Genomic DNA, 12,540 nt, shown 5'->3' on the forward strand with positions numbered 1-12,540 from the left:
AAAGTGAGGTGAACATAAAGCGAGACTGCCGTTCGATGATTTCAGTTTCACCCGTTCCTAGTAATAGTCTAGCATCTTCACTACTGCACCGCCTCTGTCTGTGTTCGCTTCAAGTGTTAAGACATCTAGAAAGAGTAATATATATTAATACTTGTACGACTATTGATGCACCGGATACAATGGACGTCACTGAATCAGTTTGCGTGTGATATGAGCAAGAATATCAAGACAACTAAGACAGGTATGTGGAAACGTAATAGCGTTAACTGACTCAGTCGGGCAGCAGCAGCCGGCCGAGAGAGAAGCAGCGACAAGGAAGTAACCGATCTTGTGATTTTTACGAGTTCATAACTAGGAGCGAATTTTATAATATCATCTGTGTGAATTAATAATTTGGTTTCTTAATTTTATGAGTGTTAATTTAATATATAATGGCCCCAGTTCTCGTGTCTTCTTTTGTGTCAGAAGGTAAACCGATTTTGTGACATATTACAAGTTCCTAATCGGGGGGAATTATTTAGTTTCACCTGACTGCTTCGTAGTTAGGTTTTTGAATCTCTGCGTATTAATCTAATATATCAGACACAGTTCCTATGTTTTCACTAGTGTCTACAGTAGAGTTCCGCAGCACGTGGCGATAGTCTGTTTATCTGGGTAGTTTAGTTTTCCTCAGTCTTTAGTAAGGATAGGGACTGTGATTGTTGTGTGCGGATGCGAGCCGAGTTGGTGACACTTCGCTCTCAGCTTCAGGCTGTGGTGGCTTCGGTTACACAGCTTGAAGCTGTAGAGGACGGTCACCACTGTTGTGGGCCGGCCATGAGGATCCAATGGACGTCCTCCGATTGGTCCTCACCAGTGGCCAGCCCAGTTACTGCTCGCACTGAGTTTGACCCGTCACCAATGGTCGAGTGGGAGGTCGCCCCAGGGCGTAGCAGGAGGCGAATGACTTCCCAGGGAGCTGCACGAAAGGCCTCCCTGGTTAGTCTGACAAACAGGTTCCAGGTGCTGTCTGTGGCTGACCCTGTCGCTGAAAAAAATGGTTCAAATGGCTCTGAGCACTATGGGACTTAACATCTATGGTCATCAGTCCCCTAGAACTTAGAACTACTGAAACCTAACTAACCTAAGGACATCACACACACCCAGCCATCACGAGGCAGAGAAAATCCCTGACCCCGCCGGGAATCGAACCCGGGAACCCGGCCTGTCGCTGAGTCAGATGCCGTCGCCTTTCCTGTTTCACAGGAAACCTCTCTGCCTGCAAGATCCGCACAATCACAAATGGTGGATTTATTGCTAGTTGGGAGCTCCAACTTTAGGCGCGTTATGGGGTCCCTTTGGGACATGTCTGCCAAGAAGGGAAAGAAAGCCAATGTACACTCCATGTGCATACCAGGGGGAGTCATTTCAGATGTGGAACGGGTCCCCCCGAATGGCATGAAGAGCGCAGGGTGCAGCCAACTGCAGGTGGTGGCTCATGTCGGTATCAATGATGTGTGTCACTTTGGCTCAGAAATCGTGAGGTAACAGCGTTACATTTCCATAACAAGGAGGCACACAGAAAGTCACGCGTGTTATTTGACGGGGTCGAAATTTCTCATAAATCCTTCCCTAACTATCGATGTGTGACCCACGAACAGACAATGTCATATAGGAGTGCATAGTTTCACGGCGAAATGTACTAATAAAAGTTTCTGGAATTTAAACCACTTGACACGGCTGGAAGCCCGAGAAACTTTTAATTTCATTTAAGTCGTTCTGCATGAACCTGTCAAAGAAGCTAGGCTCAAGAGTAACTCTATTCTATAAAAAGCTGAAAACAGGTTGGGAGCAAATATTGACACGCTACGCAGTGATGCAGTTTCACTTATGTACTCAGAAGAATATTGTCCACCTGCTTGGAAAACAGCGGACGTACGTACATACGAATGAGACCGTGAGAACCATTACAGGCCCTGTGAGCTACTCATATTCAGTGGTTGCTTGTTCTGTCTAATATTATTCTTACAGACCTCAGAAGAAAGACTGGCAAGACGCAAATTTTTAAGAAAATAGTCTAGTAAGTTTTTTTCTTCTAAATGACACTTCTCAGAATAAATCAGCCATAGGCCTGAAGTAAGGCAAGTCACCTTTAGTCACTCCCCGTGTCACAGACCTTTACGACGTCACGAGAAGTGGAAAAAACGCTAAACTGAACATCCGCCCCCTAACGCCCATCTAATTCAAATCTCAAGGAAGGCTGTAGGGTTTCATCTTCCCCGTCGCGAATGAACCAGGCTCTTTCGCACTTGAACGGGACAAGTGCGATATGGATACATGTTGAAGAAGTGAGATTACTGCGAAAGTGCTGTGTGTGACAATGGTGAGGACGAGCAGACAGCGATACATACTCAGGAGTACTGCCCGCTCCGCGCTTTTGAAGCTGGTTTGAAAGCCTTGCATAAATTGACACGGACTGTTGCATTCTGGTTGTCAAATTTTAAAATCTGTACGTATTATAAAGTCCCCCGCTGCATTTTTCTGCCTCTGTGTGAAGGCTGCTCTCAAGAACTACTACAGAGATTTTGATATCGTCTTCACTAATCCATAGACTGATTCACAAAAAAGGTTTGTATATATCATTTTATATTACAAAAAGGTCGTCCGCCATAGCTACTTAAGGCTACCGCTGAGGGCGGGTCGCTAGTTATTATATAAATTCATTGTGTAAGTACGAAGGGCGATCAAAAAGTTTCCGTTCGAAGACTCCTTGTCTATATGTCTGTGCTTACATACCCGCATAGGAGTTGCACTGGGTTTCATACACGCTGCAGGAAAGCCCTCAAACGGAAACTTTTTGATCTCGCCTTACATGTGTTCTTTTTCGCTGTACAATAATAATAATAATAGTGATGTGTACATAGCAGGGTTTCAATTAATTTCCCACCTGCAGCCATTGTGTAGCTGACACATAGCTACTCCGTACAGTATGGCAGGATTTTATTTAGCAGCAAGAGATCGCAAAGCTTTTTATTCTTTTCTTTTTAATATTTAAGTGTTATCGATACACATGTCGCTATTATATTTACTACTTGAACAATGACCAATTTCTGTTACTATAAAACACATCAAATATAAGTTAATTTGCTGAATAAAGCTGAAGCCTAATATTTCTCCAGTCTTTTTGATTCTTCTGACTCGAATAACGTACAGGACACCTTTAAAGTGAGAGTTATTTTTGATTAAACAAGGAAAAATGTTTTACAACTATAATAATAATACTAGCGTGTGCTCAAGGGCCAGTGCAAGTCTTTCTATTGGACACCACTTCACTGACTGGATGTCCACAACTTACCCCACTCATCCAACGGAGGAAAAGGGACCTACCGTTTAACGCCGAATCCCAACCACGTTTCGTTCCTGTCGTCTCCACACATTGTTGTGGAGGCTAGATTGAAGGTGGGCTTAGATCCTGCGGCTTCTTTTCAGGTACGCGCTTTACTGCTAGACCGCCGACTTCAGACCCATAAGTATCATTGATCTGCTTTGGGAACAAATAGTAAAACTGACAATATAAGTTTACTTTTTTAATCAAAGTAATCATTCTCATGTAGAATGATGGGTAACTGATAGCCCTTACAAAATCTGAAAATTTTCGCCCAACGGCAAAGATTAAGACACTAGGGAATTGAAAGTACGATTGGGGTCAGACCATATGACAGACACGACAGTATCAAAAATGGTTCAAATGGCTCTGAGCACTATGGGACTTAACATCTATGGTCATCAGTCCCCTAGAACTTAGAACTACTTAAACCTAACTAACATAAGGACATCACACAACACCCAGCCATCACGAGGCAGAGAAAATCCCTGACCCCGCCGGGAATCGAACCCGGGAACCCGGGCGTGGGAAGCGAGAACGCTACCGCACGACCACGAGATGCGGGCGACAGTATCATTAGGTTGGATGGTAAGGCCATACCGCTGACACCATGTATGCGGATACGCATTCACATGTAGCGGTAGTCGGGAAGGCAACATACTGCTATAATCTCCAGAGCCAACGTGGCCAGCTGGTGTAATAGGAAGATGGACACCAGGTAGTAGGTGATAATCGAACTTCTCCTACAGCCATTGCTTGAGATGACAATAAGGAGACACATTAGCATCAACCAACGATCGCCGAAACGACATATAATGAGTGAAGACATTGCCAACTGGAAAAACAACAGAAAAAAAAAACTCGACAGAGGAAGAGCAACTGTGCCGTATGACTGCCCTCTCTCTGGGCGACAGTATTGAAGGCACCATGTCAATGGCTACCTTCGATTTACTTATTGTTTACAGAGGTTTGGCAAAATGCAGCTGATCCAGAAGAAATTTCGTGCACCTTAAGGTTGGAAACCCATCCTACATCATTTGTCCTAGATGCGGATGGTGTAAATTGGGTTGCCTGCTGTAAGATAAAAATTTTCTGAGCCATTTTTTTACCCATCATATATAATTTGATTGCGCACAGGTAAGTAAAATAGAGTTCGAATATTTTAACATATTTACAGTGCAGCGGTACGTGCCCGATATTCTACGTCCCGTCTTGTTCCCGTTCACGGCAAGTCATCCTGGTCTTACGTTTCATCAAGGTATTGGGCGTCCGCACATGGCGAGAGTTTCTTCTACATGTCTTTGTACTTGCCAAACACTATTTTGGCCAGCAAGGTCGCGGCATATCTCCCCAACTGGAAACGTTTTGAGAGCATTGCGATTTTGACGATTCAACGTGCCAATATGAAAATTTTGCACGATATCCCTCAATAGAACATCCAGCAACTCTCTTAATCAATGACAAAATGCTTGCATAAGGGCTAGAGGTGGACCAACACGTTATTGAGTTGCTCGTGTTGTGAAGCTGTTTCGCTTGAATAATGTTGTGGGTTGGCAGGAGAGCCAACACCGGGTACTAGAGGAAGCCGAAAGGCACGCGTTTTAGCTCACGCAGGCTGGCGTGAGGTCTGGAACAGGACAAGGAAATCAGACTTTAGAAAAACGGGCGTAGCTGATGGAATACTTAACTTTAATCCATTAATGATGAGCGTCGCTCTTGACTGTACATGGCTCAGAATCAATAGTAACTGGTAATGGCGCCTTGCTAGGTCGTAGCAAATGACGTAGCTGAAGGCTATGCTAACTATCGTCTCGGCAAATGAGAGCGTATTTTGTCAGTGAACCATCGCTAGCAAAGTCGGTTGTACAACTGGGGCGAGTGCTAGGAAGTCTCTCTAGACCTGCCGTGTGGCGGCGCTCGGGTCCGACGTATACTAACGGACCGCGGCCGATTTAAAGGCTACCACCTAGCAAGTGTGGTGTCTGGCGGTGACACCACAAATAACTCGTCCAACTTTTCTGAAATCGTAATCATTTGTTTCTCTGTACTTTTACATCAAATCTACCCATTTCAGTCCCACTCGGATAATTATAAGACTTATAGGCTATGCTCTCAGCTACTTTTTTAAACTAAAAGCTTTTATTGAGCTGAAATGCAATGAATTATTACGTTGTACAAATGTTTGCCCAAAACTCAATTACTATCAACATATCCTTCAAATTACTACATTAGTGAAGCATATACTTTAAACAAATTAAAGAAAGAAACAACATCTACATCTACGTGATTACTCTACTATTCACAATAAAGTGCCTGGCAGAGGGTTCAATGAACCACCTTCAAGGTGTCTCTCTACCGTTTCACTCTCGAACAGCGCACGGGAAAACGAGCACTTAAATTTATCTGTGCAAACCCTGATTTCTCTTGTTTTATCGTGATGATCATTTCTACCTATGTAGGTGGGTGCCAAAAGAATGTTTTCGCAATCGAATGAGAAAAATGTTGATTGAAATTTCACGATAAGATCCCGTCGTAACGAAAAACGTCATTGTTTTAATGATTGCCACTCCAATTCATGTATCATGTCTGTGGCACTACCTCCCCTACTTCGCGATAATACAAAACGAACTGCCTATCTTTGTACTTTTCGATGTCATCCGTCAGTCCCATCTGATGCGGATCCCACATTGCACAGCAATACTCCAGAATAGTGTGGACAAGAGTGGTGTAAGCAGTCGCTTTAGTAGACCTGTTCCACCTTGTAAGTATTCTACCAATGAATCGCAGTCTTTGGTTTGCTCTACTCACAACATTATCTATGTGATCGTTCCAGTTTAGGGTATTTGTAACTGTACTCCCTAAGTATTTAGTTGAATTTACAGACTTAAGGCTTTTGTGACTTATCGCATAATCGAAATTTAGTAGATTTCTTGTAATACACATTTGAATAAGTTCAGGCTTTTCTTTATTCAGGGTCAACTGCCACTTTTCACACCTTACAGATATCTAAATTATTTTGCAATTCGTTTTGGTCATCTTATGACTTTACAACAAACAAAGACAGCTACTCGGATTGTCTCCTATGTCGTTATTATACATCAGGAACAATACAAAAAAATGGTTCAAATGGCTCTGAGCACTATGGGACTTAACTTCTAAGGTCATCAGTCCCCTAGAACTTAGAACTACTTAAACCTAACTAACCTAAGGAATAACACACATCCATGCCCGAGGCAGGATTCGATCCTGCGACTGTAGCGCCTTTAACCGCTTGGCCACACCGGCCGGCAGGAACAATACAGGGCCTATCACATTTCCCTGGGAAACGCCGGTTATTACTTCTGTTTTACTCGATGACTTTCCGTTTATTACTACGAACTGTGACCGTTCTGACAGGAAATCACGAATCCAGTCGCACAACTTAATCGATATTCCATAGGCACGCAGTTTGGTTAGTAGACGCTTGTGAGGAACGGTATCGAAAGCCTTCTGGAATCTAAAAATATGCAATCAATTTGACATTCTCGGTCGATAGCACTCATTACTTCATGACTATAAAGAACTAGTTGTGTTTCACAAGAACGATATTTTCTGAATCCGTGTTGACTGTGTGTCCATAGATTGTTTTGTTCGAGGTACTTCATAATGTTCGAATACAGTGTATGTTCCAAAGCCCTACTGCAAATCGACGTTAGTGATATGGGCCTGTAATTCAACTCATTACTCCTACTTCCCTTTTTGGGTATTGGTGTGAGCTGAGCAATTTTCCTGTCTTTAGGTACGGATCTTTCTGTGAACGAGCGGTTGTATGTAACTGCTAAATATGGAGCTATTGTATCAGAAAATTCTGAGAGGAGTCTTTATTGAGCGATTTAAGCTGCTTAGCTATACCGTGGATATCTATTTCTATGTTTCTCATCTTGGCGGTTTGGCTCTGAGCACTATGGGACTTAACTTCTGAGGTCATCAGTCCCCTAGGACTTACAACTACTTAAACCTAACTAAGCTAAGGACATCACATACATCCATGCCCGAGGCAGGATTCGAACCTGTGACCGTAGCGGTCGCGCGGTTCCATACTGTAGCGCCTAGAACCGCTCGGCCACCCCGGCTGGCGCAGTGAAGGAATTGGTTGCGTCTTTCCACTGGTGTGCTTTATGTATGACCAGAATCTCTTTGGGTTTTCTACCAGATTTCGAGACATATAGCAAGAACAAAGCGGGCCAATACCAGTGTATATTTGCATCCGTAGAATATAATTTTTTTATATAACATAAACTGATTTAAGTTCTTCTTGCAGAACATTTTCTTTGTGCTCTATTTGAACTGCTTTTGGATGTAAGTTAGAGAAAGCCAAAAGGAGAACTGTACTGTGACAGAATACCTGCGGCGATAGAAAATGTTCGAAATACAAGATTATAACTAAACTTTCCCTACTTGAGCCAATGTAGATGGAAAAATATTTACGGTATGGGTACGCAACGTTATAGGAACAATGTTGATTGTGCGCTGCACGATTTGTGTCGTTAGCAGTGTTAGTCTCATGAATCGTCGTTAGGTGCCGTGACAGGTGCGGCGACATAGGAATGAAACACAAGCATAAATGTGTAAAACTGTTACAGACAGTCAACATGGGAGGAAACAAGGTGAGCCGGGCTTTACTCGTAAAGCTTTTTCATCAAAACAAGACCAATAATGTTGCTGCTCTTCGCGATTTTCGATGCATTAAAGCTATACGGAGAGGTCATTTTTTTGTACCGGGGTTGAAGAATGTGATTCGGGAGTTAGAATTATCTGGCGATTTGGAAATTGCTGTTGGGAGAAGCCGACGGCCAATTGCGCCGCGAACTGTTGAAGAAGTTACTGTTGCCGTGGCTGAGAATGCTTGACGCAAAGTGCGACCTTTAAGCAGTGCACAAGCTGTGACATGGCCCACTGTTTGATAAGCGCTACGAGCGATTATCCTGCAAATCTCCAGTGCACTTTCAAGCAGTCGTCAATGCGGATGGTCGTCGCAATGAACAACGTTTCCAACCCGGATCGAAAACGTGACGCACATTTAACAAATGTTATACTCTTATGTGGAAATTAAAATGTGTTTTTTAATGATTTTTCAATATTTCTGTTCCGCATGTACTTACAAATAGAGCGCACTGCATGCAATCGGCTGCAATCAAGTGCAACCGGCTGCAGACAGTGGCACAAGTCAGCACGAATCATCCTCACTTCCTTTCAACGGATGGCTGATATGGTGAAGGCAACTAGCATCGCACGCTGGGTGTAGGCAATGCTGTCTATTTGTAGCATCGTACCCAGGGTTGATCGCGGTCCTCTAGTTTGGAACAGCGTGGAGAGTCTAATCCACAGGATCAGACGACTCTGCGACGGTATCGGATGCGAATTGTCAACCTTCGCTACCGGCTGCAGAACTTTACGGTTCCCCTTAATAGGTCAGGTGTGCACGACATGCAGGAAGTGGCTACTAGAACAGCCGTGTACGTGTGGCGTGCACATGGGGATTTTTTTTTTTTTTTTTTTTTTTTTTTTAGGTTAGAGAAACCCTCCCTTGGGATCAGACGAATTTCCAGCCAAAATCTAGGTTACATCAGCGACAATGAGTCGGAAAAAATATTTCGTCCTGCGACTTACATCTCGAGTAACGACCACGACGAAAAAATTCGAGAAAATAGACCAATACAGAGGCTTACCAAATTCATTCTTTCCACGCACCATTCGCGACTGGTGGAGGGTTGGGGGTATCAGTTAGTGGTACCATCTCACTTTAACATCAAATGACGGAAATTCAAGTGTTCCAAAACCAGTCGTGTACCCAAGAAAAAGTTGTGGATTACGCACTTGTCCTGCAGTTTCTTCATTTTTCAAAATCTCGCTTTTTTATCCTCATGTGTGTGTTCATTACCATTGACTAAACTGAGACCACAGTTCTCAAATTTGTATTCATTTCCTGCTACCTCTTACTAAAGATAGAGAAGATAGAAGAGATAGAGAAGATCCAAAGAAGAGCGGCGCATTTTGTCACAGGGCTACTTGGTAAGCGTGATAGCGTTACGGAGATGTTTAGCAAACTCAAGTGGCAGACTGTGCATCGCGGTGTAGCTTGCTGTCCAGGTTTCGAGAGGGTGCGTTTCTGGATGAGGTATCGAATATATTGCTTCCCCTTACTTATACCTCCCGAGGAGATCACGAATGTAAAATCAGAGACATTCGAGCGCGCACGGAGGCTTTCCGGCAGTCGTTCTTCCCGCGAACCATACGTGACTGGAACAGGGAAGTGAGGTAATGACAGTGGCACGAAAGTGCCCTCCGCCACACACCGTTGGGTGGCTTGCGGAGTATAAATGTAGATGTAGATGTACACTTCGCCACACATCATTAGGTGGCTTGCGTAATATGATATAGATGTCGAATTGTATGTAGATGTTTCAACAAAAAATCATTGTCCTACGATCATTCGCTTTCATTGGGGTTCTATGAAGTAGCGAAAAATTTAATTATAAGTATTTTGTAATCAACAGTGCTTCGAAATCTTCAAAACTTCAAATGCGTTTTTTTCGATTTTTTTAAATTTATTATTTTAAAGTGTGTGTATGACTTTACGAAACTGATGTTCGGGCGTAGCCTTAAGGTTCTGCTAGTGCGAAGGAAATCGAAGAGAGCCAGTCCGTAAGAGCCCTCGTAAGATGAGAATTGTGCTGACGTCGCAGGGTCGAGCGCGAGATTCTCTGGAACGGAGGACGAAAGCAGGCCCCGAGGACGGCTGGGAGCGTAACGGAGGAAAGTGGTGCGGCGGCGGCGGCGGCGGCGGCGGCGACCGGCCAGACGCTGGTGAGAACGCCTCGCAGCCGGTGTGCCGAGTGGAGACTCAACTTTTTGCGGGTGACCTGCGCCTCGGTCTCCGTCTGGCCTTTGTCTGGCCGCAGTTATTACCCGGCCCTAGACTAACGAGACCGGCGCGCCGGCCAGCCCGTCTGCGCTCCTGCTGCCGCTGCCGCTGCCACTGCTGTCACCGCGTCGTTTTTCTGGGCGCTGCTGCAGACGCGCCGCGATACGCCTAGTCGACAAAACGACGGCGAATTAAGTCGCGCCGCCCATGAAGCCCGCTTTGCGAAATTAATGGCCGCCTTCCTGCGGGACACTTCCCAGGCGCACGACAGCCCACGCTGCAGTGCGCAGTGTTCCAGCACACCGACAAACGCTTCCCCCGGCGTGTGCATTACGTGACAACTACCTGTAGTCAGACACAGGCTCAGTCCCGAGTGCACGAGCCTTTTCGAGAAATAAAAACACAGCCGTTATCTACATCTACAGCTAAGTTCCGCAAGCCAAATTACAGTTGCTGTCAGAAAGTACCTCGTCTACGACCACTATCATGTTAACAAATTTTTATTATCGCTTTCTTTTCCATCTGTCTGCTCGGTACAAATTTTGCAGTTGATTTTAAGCTAAATTTCCGATGAGCTAGGGACCTGAAAATTAAAATATAGTTCGGAACTAGATGGGAATGTAATATTAACTCGATTTCTTGTCAGTATGTTCGGTGTGTGTGTGTGTGTGTGTGTGTGTGTGTGTGTGTGTGTGTGTGTAGGGTTGAAAAAGATGGTTAACGCCCGACGTCTCGATTCCCATATTTCACTCTCTTAAGACTGGAATTCCGGGCAATCCCTTTCAATCCCTTTTTTAAACGACGCCTACAGTATACGATTCACACTCTCTCCAAAGTTCAAGTTTCTATCCTTAGTGGTTTGGGCTGGGCGATGATGAGTCAGTGAATCAGTCTACAGGACTGGCTTGTCGTACGAGTTGTGTGGTAACGCGTTCCAAATGGTATGAGACCAGACAGGTACGGCTGCGCAGAGGGATGGGGAAAAGGTGAGACACACAAAACGAAATGGCTCTGAGCACTACGGGACTTAACACCTGAGGTTATCAGTCCCCTATAACTTAGAACTACTTAAACCTAACTAACCTAAGGACATCATACACATCCATACCGAGCCAGGATTCGAAGCAGTCGCGCGGTTCCGGACTGAAGCGCCTAGAATCGCTCGCCCACCGCGGCCGGCAGAGATACACAAAGAGAAGGTTAGGAGGCTGTGTATTCATTATATGTAACATAAGCATACATTAGCGAAGCTTCGTTTAACAAGCTGTTATATATGTTTTTCGTTATAAATCTTACAAGTACTGTCAGAGTTACGAAAATTGTTGTTGTTGTTGTTGTGGTCTTCAGTCCTGAGACTGGTTTGATGCAGCTCTTCATGCTACTCTATCCTGTGCAAGCTGCTTCATCTCCCAGTAACTACTGCAACCTAAATCCTTCTGAATCTGCTTAGTGTATTCATCTCTTGGTCTCCCTCTACGATTTTTACCCTCCACGCTGCCCTCCAATACTAAATTGGTGATCCCTTGATGCCTCAGAACATGTCCTACCAATCGATCCCTTCTACTAAAGTTGTGCCACAAATTTCTCTTCTCCCCAATCCTATTCAATACCTCCTCATTAGTTATGTGATCTACCCATCTAATCTTCAGCATTCTTCTGTGGCACCACATTTCAAAAGCTTCTATTCTCTTCTTGTCCAAACTATTTATCGTCCATGTTTCACTTCCGTACATGGCTACACTCCATACAAATACTTTCAGAAACGACTTCCTGACACTTAAATCTATACTCGACGTTAACAAATTTCTCTTCTTCAGAAACAATTTCCTTGCCATTGCCAGTCTACATTTTATATCCTCTCTACTTCGACCATCATCAGTTATTTTGCTCCCCAAATAGCAAAACTCCTTTACTACTTTAAGTGTATCATTTCCTAATCTAATTCCCTCAGCATCACCCGACTTTATTCGACTACATTCCATTATCCTCGTTTTACTTTTGTTGATGTTCATCTTATATCCTCCTTTCAAGACAATGTCCATTCCGTTCAACTGCTCTTCCAAGTCCTTTGCTGTCTCTGACAGAATTACAATGTCATCGGCGAACCTCAATGTTTTTATTTCTTCTCCATGGATTTTAATACCTACTCCGAATTTTTCTTTTGTTTCCTTCACTGCTTGCTCAATATACAGATTGAACAACATCGGGGAGAGGCTAAAACCCTGTCTCACTCCCTTCCCAACCACTGCTTCCCTTTCATGTCCTTCGACTC

The 12,540-nt window shown here is 44.1% G+C and overlaps 1 protein-coding gene across 1 annotated transcript in view; it reads right to left on the reverse strand.

The window, feature by feature from the left end:
• LOC124612495 overlaps window positions 1–12,540 on the reverse strand; it is a 671,121-nt gene that overhangs the window by 413,643 nt on the left and 244,938 nt on the right. The gene's annotated exons all lie outside the window — the stretch shown is intronic.

This window comes from Schistocerca americana, chromosome 1, assembly GCF_021461395.2.
Source record: "Schistocerca americana isolate TAMUIC-IGC-003095 chromosome 1, iqSchAmer2.1, whole genome shotgun sequence".
In the NCBI taxonomy this organism is placed as follows: Eukaryota; Metazoa; Arthropoda; class Insecta; order Orthoptera; family Acrididae; genus Schistocerca; species Schistocerca americana.